The sequence below is a fragment of the Talpa occidentalis genome, unplaced genomic scaffold (genome assembly GCF_014898055.3).
Source record: "Talpa occidentalis isolate TD23 unplaced genomic scaffold, MPIMG_talOcc4v2.1 talOcc4.5, whole genome shotgun sequence".
In the NCBI taxonomy this organism is placed as follows: Eukaryota; Metazoa; Chordata; class Mammalia; order Eulipotyphla; family Talpidae; genus Talpa; species Talpa occidentalis.
Window position 1 is genome coordinate 88,138,444 of NW_023604861.1, and position 10,564 is coordinate 88,149,007.

A 10,564-nucleotide genomic window follows, 5' to 3' on the forward strand; every position below is an offset into this window, starting at 1 on the left:
GTCAGTTTCTTTTCATGGAACATCACTGATTCTTGGCAGCTATTCAGAAGAGAAAGGGTCTCTTTAAATTTAGACTCCTACGAGTTTGATATCTTTCAAGTTCTTGAGAGTATTACTGTTTTCTCTCACAAAAGAAGGGCCAATCTTTTGTGATATGTTGAAAAGGAAGAGAGTATTTAAAGTCTAGATGGCACGATGCCTGAAAGAAATTCTATTCACATCACAATTAGACTGCGGGCCCCTGTCTTCTAACACTGTGCAGTGGAAGTCACCTCAGATCTTGTTACACCAGGAATGGAGAGAGGGCACATCTTGAAAGCCGACCCTTCTTCTGTTCTTGCTTTTAAGTGGTACTTTCTCTAGGAGCACTTCCCCACTGCCCTTCCACTTCACCTTTCCTGTATTCTGATAGCACTTTTCTCATCTCATAATATAACATTTATTGTATGACCATTTTTTCCTTATTTTCTTACTTTATGTGTATGGCTTGGATGGAAGCTGGTTGTGCATTGAGAAAATAACACCTTGAATTCTTGAAAACTAACTTACAATTCTCTATATTTCATCACATTTCTTTACAGTGCCAAAACATCTGAAATTCTTATAAATTAATAATTTTAAATATAATTATTAACTTTGGTTTCTGTGGTGACACTTTACAGAATATTTCAGGCCTTATAGTGTACCTGTTGTTAGTAATTATGAGCATCTCAAGAAGCCTCATAGCTCTGTTTATTTGAGGATGTTTCATTCATCAAAGATCCAAAGATATTTCTTCTGGACATAAGAAACTTCTACCAGAAAATCTCCTGATGGGGGGACTTAGTTGGGTTGGCATTATTCTCATTATTTAGCAGGTATCAACCCAAATTATTTGTTTTCCTCCTCTCCAAGTTCCTCCTGTGTTTATGTTCCATGAACATACAAGTTCATGGAAAAATTGTGCATCTACTTCTTTATTCTCAAACAATAGCTTTATTTTATATATATATATGTATATATATATAAGATAATAACATGACATTTTAAAAATGCTCTTTCTTCAGTTAAACTTTGATACCATTGATTACTCAGTTTCTTTAGTGAAATAAGTTGAATATTTTAAATAAGTAACATTAATGAATAAGAAAATAAAGTATATCTTTAATTACTACTTAGAATCACTGTAGCTTGACTTTTCTGGGTTTAGAATTTCAGTTCTAGAACCACATCTGACTTAAGATGACAGTCAACTTTTTCATTTTTGGTGGTATTTATTGTATTGATAGTTCCATTTGCTGCTTTCAAAAATACTCAGAGATGTCTTTGCTAGGGAAAAGTGCTTTTTTTAAAAAATTTCTAATAGAGGTTGTCCTTTCTCATTTCAGGGGAGACATGACCCACAAATGTCCCAGCATTCACCTAAAAGGAAAATTTCATAAGCAGGACTCATTTTCAAAGTTTTTTCACTGGTTACCATCTAAAACAGCTATGACTCTGTCTAATCACTTGATGAAGATTTAGTCAGCATGGAAATAAAATTATCTGAATTCAAACTTCATCAGATTAACTTGTTATTCCTTCATTCTATTTATTTTGCTCATACATAACTATGAAAGTTCATTACTCAGATTTTGGAAGTTAACAGAGCTTATTAACATTAAAAATTGAAGCAATATGCACTCATTTTATGGTCAGTGGCATTCAGAAAAGGAAAAAAAAATACTATCTAGTATGCTTAACAATAGAAATTAAATAACTTCAGGATAAAGAACTATCCTTTAAATTGAATAATTTAATTTTATGAACATTTCATTAACTTGTCCTTATTTATCTTATTTCACTACTTATCATTGTGAATTTTATCCTAGACAGAGCATTTATTTCAAAACAGGATGTTAAGGATCACTGAACTAGAGTAATGGTCTCTGAAGCTGCATGTAAATCAACCAAATGGTGGACAAGGAAATGCATTTGTGTGTTAGGAGAAACAGTAGAACTTGAATTTATGTTTAGTTTTTAAATTTAAGACTTTGAGTCTTTTGATTCAGACATTTGTGTTTCATGTGCAATATCAAGTTCACTAGTAAAGTAGTATTTGAACATAATTTATATATCAATAAGTAGAAATATATTATGTGTGAGATATTAGGAATGAAAACTTGATATTTTTTAATTGCTAGATTATATATAATCAAGTAATTGGGCTCATTAATGTAGTGGATTAGCCTTATGGTTTCTGTGTTCTAGTCTTGCGATTTTACACCGTGTTTATGGGGGATCCATGTGCATTAAATAACCCCTTCAAAGGAGACAGACACAAAGGGAATGTTAAAGAAACACTTCCAGATTCTCTTCATCTAAATTTAGTCTTGTATCAATGCATCTCTAATTGTGTCTTTCTTGTACAATCAACTTAAATATTATAATTTACTTTTTGAATAAAAAGTCCACCAACAGTTTAAAAATATTTATTGAAAACTACCTTTATGGAGTAATTTGACACATCATATTGAGCCAGTAGAAATCATGTTATTTATAGTCATGGGGTTAAGAAGACTGTCCCTACACATGATGACTTACTCTGTATCCCCACATGTGTCACAGGTGTCTCAAGTAGGAAAAAAAAATTAACAAGTTAGAGGGCAAAAATTACTCTATAGTATATCAGTGGCAGTGTGATAAAGAGTAACTAGCAAAATCTCTTTGAAACACTTAAGACACCATGGCTGTAGGATTACGAAAAGTAGAATATGAATAGAATGAAACAACCAGGCTTATTGTCAGGATAAAAATAATTCCTACTCAATAAATAGTGATTCCTTCATATATAGGGGTTGGGGTCTGGTGTAAGGGAAAATAAGGTTAGAATAGGAGTGGTGAAGTCAAGAATCAAAGATCTTTGATTGCAAAAACTGTACCTTTTATTACACTATTTTGTTGTTTTACCATCTTTCAAAATAAATATACTCATGATATAATTTGAAATAAAATCAGGAAAATAAAAAGAGCCATTTCTACCAAACTGATGGTTAGGATTTTATTATTTGCTAGCATTTATATAAATTCTTGAAAGATAAATATTGTGGAGTAAGTAAACTCCATAATCAAATTTGTGAAGAAATTGCATAACCAAATTTCAAAGCTATTAGCTCTTAAAATTTCCCCAAACTTTCCAAATATGGTAAAAGGATAGGGGAGCTTTGGTGGCAAGTGTGATAGGTGATATGCATCTGAGGAGGTATGAACCTAGTCTCCTAAATCATATACATTATTTTAAACTTTATTTTATTTTTTTAATTTAAATTTTTATTTTTATATTCCCCATACAATTACAACCCCCTTATTTTTAACCCAATGCCCTCCTTTCCCCACCCCCCCACCCCTCATAGAGTGTCTCTTGTTCATAGTTGTTAGTTGATTTTGATATTTTCTTTCTTATATTCTTTTTCCTGGTCCCTTATTTAAGTTTTCTTTTTTTTTTTTTTTTTTAATTTTCTAGAGGCATGTCTTATTTATCTATTTGTTTGTTTGTTTGTTTGTTTGGTTTATACATGCACTGGGTACAGTCAGAAGCCGGGAGGGCGAGAGAATTCACCAGAGCCAGAGCGGGGAGCAGAGCAGGCAGAAGGACCGAAGTACACTGCTGAGGGGAGCAGCGGGCGGCAGGAGAGGTCTGCGCGCCATGCAGGACCCTCCTCCGGTGGCCGGGGAGCAGCCGGGGATCGAACCGGCGCCGCAGAGGCCGCGGGCAGCTTCACAACCCAGCGCTCAACTGCTGCGCCACCTGGGAGGCCCCCTTATTTAAGTTTTCTAGATTCCTGCTATGAGTGAGGCCATCTGGTATTTTTCTTTTTCTTTCTGGCTTATTTCGCTGAGCATGATCCCTTCCAGCGCCATCCATGTTGCTGCAAATTGCATGTGTTTGTCTTTTTTGAATGCTGAGTAATATTCCATGGTGTATATGTACCACATCTTCTTGATCCAGTCATCTATTTTTGGGCATTTGGGTTGTTTCCAAAGCTTAGCTATTGTAAACAGTGCTGCTATAAACATAGGGGTGCAGGTGCTCTTTGGAATTGATGTTTCTGTGTCCTCTGGGTAAATACCTAGTAGTGGAATTGCTGGATCATATGGAAGCTCTATGTTTAGTAGGTCAAGAAATCTCCACACAGCTCTCCATAGTGGTTGGACCAGTTTGCACTCCCACCAACAGTGCAGGAGAGTTCCTTTTTCTCCACACCCTCGCCAATATTTGTTGTTGCTAGTTTTTTTAATATGTGCCATTCTCACTGGTGTAAGATGGTATCTCATGGTACTTTTGATTTGCATTTCCCTGATTACAAGTGATGTTGAACATTTTTTTCATATGCCTGTTGTCCATTTGCATTTCCTCTTCAGAGAAATTTCTTTTTAGCTCTTCTGCCCATTTTTTGACAGGATTATTTTCTTTGTTTTTGTTGAGTCTCATCAGCCCTTTGTAGATTTTTGTGATCAGTCCTTTATCGTTAGTGTTGTGTGAAAAATGTTCTCCCAGTCGGAGGGGGGTTCTCTTTGTTTTTGTTATTGTCTCTTTTGCTGTGCAGAAGCTCTTTAATTTGGTGTAGTCCCAGCTTTTTATCTTTGCCTTCACTATCACTGCTTTGGGTGATGTGTCTGTAAAGATGTCTTTGATGTGCATATCATGTAGTGTTTCGCCTGTATATCCTTCTATGTATTCTATGGTTTCAGGTCTTATGTCTAGTTCTTTAATCCATTTTGAGTTGATTTTTGTGCATGGTGTTAGGTAGTAGTCAAGCTTCATTCTTTTGCATGTAGCGACCCAGTTTTCCCAGCACCATTTATTGAACAACCTTTCTTTGCCCCAATGCATATTTGCATATTCTTTGCTCCTTTGTCAAAGATTAGTTGACCATAAATCTGTGGGTTTATTTCTGGATTTTCTACTCGATTCCATTGGTCTGTTTGTCTGTTCTTATTCCAATACCATGCAGTTTTGATGATTATGGCTTTGTAGTAAAGTTTGAAGTCTGGGAGTGTGATGCCTCCATTCCCTTCTTTTTTTTTCAGGAGAGCTTTGGCTATTCAGGGTTTTTTGTGGTTCCATATGAATTTCATCAATAATTGTTCTATTTCTTTGAAGAATGACATTGAAATTTTTATTGGAATAGCATTGAATCTGTATATTGCTTTTGGTAGGATGGCCATTTTAATAATGTTTATCTTCCAATCCATGAGCAGGGGATGTATTTCCATTTCTTTGTGTCTTTTTCTATTTCTTTTAACAGTGTTTTATAGTTTTCTTTGTATAGGTCCTTTACCTCTTTTGTTAGATTTATTTTAAATTTTAAATCAATGCTACCTCAATAATAAAAAAATTAAAACGAAGTAATTATGTTTCTAGTTAAAGTGAACAGTAGCTCTATTGACTAAATGAAATAAATAGAATTAGCTAAAGTGGGGAAAAAAGATAAAGTAAATAAAAGAATGAAATAAAACAAAAAAATATGATTTGGGGAACATTACTAGCAATATTCTCACTTGACCTTAAACATGATAATATAAATTTATACTTTTAAATTAAATATCATAGAGGTCCCCCGTGGCGCAGTGGATGAGCGCTGGGTTGTGAAGCTGCCTGCAGCCTCTGCAGCGCCAGTTCAATCCCCGGCCTCCGGGCGCACAGACCTCTCCTGCTGCCCTCTGCTCCCCTTAGCAGTGTACTTCATCAGTCTGCTTGTTCTGTTCCCCACTCTGGCTCTGGTGAATTCTCTCACCCTCCCACGCTTCAGACTGTGCCCAGTGCTTGTATAAATATATCTTTAAAAAAATAAATTAAATATCATAACTTCACTTTTATATGTAACTATTAACACCATTATTATTTTCATTTTTTATTTGTAAAACATCCTTTAATTGTTTATCATATTTTCAAAGGCTGAATAATATTCCATTGGGTAGATTCATTGAAAATCATTTACAATGTTTCTGTTGCAAATGCGCTCTCCTTCAAAATTTTTAACGCTTATCTGTATTATCATTCCTAACCACTAATATTTGATAAAATTATGGTTGTTATGGATCAAAAATAAATGCATTCCAGTTTCAGAGTTGAAAATAATTTTTTTAGAAAGTCATGTTGGAGTGCACAAAGCTAAACATATGTTCTACTAAGAGTGTGTCAGGGACCTGTAAGTTGCTCTCCTTTGGTACTTGTTTTGATCTCATAAAACTCAAGGTAATTTATTTGTTTGAAGAAAATTATTTTAAAAAAAGTTTTATAAGAAAAGAATTATTGCAATGATGATACAGAAATTCCTGTATAGTCTATATTCATTTTCCCCTATTATTAAAGGCATATTAGTTTCTTATTGCTGCTATTAACAAATTCCAACAAATTTCATGGCTTAAAACAATATACATTTATTATATTCAGTTGTATAGATCTGTTGGGAACAACTAATTTATACCAGTTGACTCTCTATTTCCATTTAAGGTAACATATTCACGGATTCTGGGGATCAGGATGGGGACATTTGGGGGGCCATTACTCTATCACAATCATTTCATATGGAGATGGTGTACTTGTCAGAACTAGTAAACCAGTATTAATAGGTTCTTATTAACTAAAGGCAATACATTATTTGTATTTCCTTATGTCCTTTCTGTTCCAATATTCCCTTTAGAAAAACATGTAACAATGAGTAGTCTCCTTAATTCCCTAGTTGTGATATTTTTCAGACTTTTCTTGTTTATGATGACTTTGAAGAATTACTGATTGGGGTATTTTGCAGAATTTCTTTCAAGTGGTGTATATATGAAATTTTTCCTCATGAGTAGATAAGAATTGTGGATTTGGGTGAGGAAGACCACAGTGGTAAAGGGCTATTTATATTACATCATATCAAGGGTACCTACTCACATATGACATTACATTTTTTTTTAAGATTTTATTTATTTATGCATACAAGAGCTGGGGTACAGGCCAGTGATGTGGGGGGTGGGGGTGGTGAGAAGATTCACCAGAGACAGATCTGTGAATAGACAGGCACAATGCTGAGGGGAGCAGTGGGCGAGACAGGAGAGGTCTGCTTCGCCATGCGGGTTGCTCCCTGGCCGGCCAGGGATCGATCTCGTGTTGCCAAGGCTATGGATTGCTTCATAGTGCAGTGCTTAACCCCTTGTGCCACCAGGGAGGCCCCACATGGCATTACTTTTTATGTTAACCTTGATCACCTCACTTGAGTTTTTGTCAGTTTTCTCCACTACACATTTCTCTTTTCAAAAATTCCTTTCCACACAATAGATCTTTGGAAAAAGTCACTATGTGAAGTCAACCTTTAAGAAGTAGGGATTTATACTCTACGATGTAAGGGCACAGCAGCTGTATAAATTATTTGGAATTCTTCTGAATGCCAGACTTAACTATTATTTATTTTTATGCATCTGATCATTTATTTATATCATGAATATGTATTTTATACTTTAGGTTATAATCAAATACTAATGCATTTATTTTGTTTTTTGAAATTGTTTCAATTTTGCCATTTGGAGCACACTTCCCCCTGTGTCACTTTGACATATCCCAACCGTATGCAGATATGCATATCTGTATTGTTTTGAGTACCTTCTACTTTCTGATACTACAAATTTTATGTAATGTTCCAGGATCATCTGGCATGACATATTTTTTTTTCTCTAGTCCTAAAATGAGCCATTTATCTAAGTAGCTCTGGTTTCTTTTGTTGAAAAATGGTATTAGGAAACAAGATCTGGATGCAAGTATGCTTGTAGCTACTGGAATTTCCTTGCTTCTGGGTCCTTGCAGATGTTTGAGCAAGGAGGAATGTGTGTGTGCACTGGTCTGTATACAAACCTCCTAAAATATTTCTGTAAAGATACAAATATGAAGTCATACTGAATAGATACCAAAAGGATTATTCTAGGCTCCACTCCTTATTTATCTAAACATTATACCATATCAGTAAGAAACATGGCTCCCACTATCTGAGTTTTTTTATTTAAATGTTCAGTTCCAGTGTATGTCCATATGGTGTGGTCTCAGAATTTTTAACCTATACTCCCATGGGATACAATTTTTTAACTAGTTATCATTCTTATTAAAATACTTATATACAGTTCCTTTAGTTTTGGTATTGAAGACTTCATTTATTCCTAGTTATTTAGATGAGCATCCTAGTCCTCTACCCCTTTATTGAAGTTAGTTAATGCTTTCCCAACAAAGAAGATTATTTCGTCATATTCTGCCTTTCACTCCAGGGTCTGTCAACATCCCATGAGTTTTGACAATGCTTAATTATAGCATTATGCCAAATGGATTCACCACTCTAAATCATCCCCTGTGATTTACCTATTCAAACCTTCCTTCTCATATATAACTGGTAAGCATTAATCTGTTTATATTCTCATTATTTTAGGGTATAAAAACACTATCAAACCCAAGATAACATAAGTTTTGTTTTTAGCTATCTTTAAGATGTTTTATAATTTCGTATTTTATTCCTAGGTCTACTCTCCAATTTGAGTTAATTTTTTGTAAGATTTCATGTATATGTCTAGGTTCATTTTAGCATACGACATCTAAGTGTTTCAGCCAGATTTGCTGAAAATAATCCTTTCTCCCTTGAATTGTCTTTGTTTCTTGTTCAAGGATCAATTGACTACATTTGTATGTATCTATTTCTGGGTTTCTGTCCTGTTTCATTGTCCTATGAGTCTAATCTTTCACCCATAGCACACTGTTTTATTATGGTAGCCTTACTGCAAATCTTGAAATTGGGTAGTGTCAGTCATCCAACTTTGCTCTTCCTCAGTGTTGTTTAACCTATTCTAGTTCTATTTTTTTTTTTCAAGAAAGTCATAAACATTGTTGATAATCTAGAAAGTACAATAGTTTGCTACAATTTTAATTGGCATCTTAATGTTTAGTCTTTTAACCTATACATATACATTATCCAATTATTTAGATCTCTGTTTTTTCATCAGTATTTTGTGAGTTGTTTGAATATAGATTATATGCATGTTTTGTCAGATTTACATGTCTCTACATTCTACAGAGCTGGTTTAAATGGTGCTGTGTTTTAAATTTAATTTCAAATCCTAGTTGTTCATAGATGGTACATGAGGAGGCAATTGATTTTATATGTTAATCTTATATCTTGCAATCTTGCTTTAATTGCTTATTAGCTCCAGTTTTTTTTTTCTCTTGCTATTGATGATTCTTTGGGGTTTCCTATATTGACCATTTTGCCATCTGTGAGTATCTGCTTTTATATTCCTTTCCAATCTTTATAAATTTTATTTTCTTCTGTCATATTACACTGAGTAGAAATTCCCAGTATAAAGTTGACAGTGTAGTCTATCCTTCTTGTAAGTGTTAGGGGCAAGCACTCAGGTTTTAATCATTAAGCATGATATTAGTTATTTTTTACATTTTAAAATAGAATCATGGATGCTAGCATTTATTTTTAGTTTTCTGAGTGTTTTTATTATGAATGGGTGTTGATTCTTGTTAAATGCTGTTTATTCATTAAATGGCATGATTATATGATTTTTCTTTTTTAGTCTGTTGATGTGATGATTTACATCACTGGATTTGCTATATCTGGGCCCTGAAAGTTGCTGTGCCCAGGCAATAAATCTCATCTTACACAACTCAAATTTATTAATTTATAGAGGACATTTCAGGAGAGGTTGGCTGACGTCAATGGCTAAGTTTCATATACTGAAGGGAAACAGAAAGACTTTTAAAAATTTCTTATAGCAGTGAAATGCCAATCTTTGTTCTAAGTCACATAATATCACATGTGTGTTTACATGTAGAAATTTGAGTGTGAACCAGAGGAAAAAAATTCTATAATTTACTACAAAATTCATTGTTTTAGCAATGTATCTTCTAAAAGTATTGTAGGAGAATGAAAACTTCTCTATCAGAAGACAATTGTGAGGCAGACATATACCGCCTAAATAGATCAAACTATTGATAGTTACCAAAACACACCAAAATCATCAGGAATAAGGATGGAGGCAAAGTTCTATTTGAGCAAACAATTACATTTGAACAAACAACTGAAGGAAATATTCAGAGTACATGATGAAGATATACGGTACATAGCTAATGATGGAATATTAATTTCAGAGAACATATGCCAATTGTTTTAGGATTTGAGATGGAGAGGACAAGAGAATTACATGATACCCTGGATACCAGCTGAAAGTGAATGAAGGAAGAGGGCACTGATACCATAGTGTCACTGATTTGGGGCTTAGAATTTGTGAACCAGTTGGACAGTCTTAACTAAACAGAATGTTGAGCTCTTTTGAATAGAATTTCTACTTTTTCTAATCACTGTACTTTCCTAACTTTAAAGTGATTTTGCACTGTCCTACTGTTACTCTTAGTCTTCCGTAATATAATGTAGCACAAAAGAATGTATAATGTACCACAAAAGAATGTATATAATGTACCACAAAAGAATGTATATAATGATAAATTCCTCTTCCTTCATTCACTTTCAGCTGGTATCCAGGGTATCACGTAATTCTCTTGTCTTCTCCATCCTTC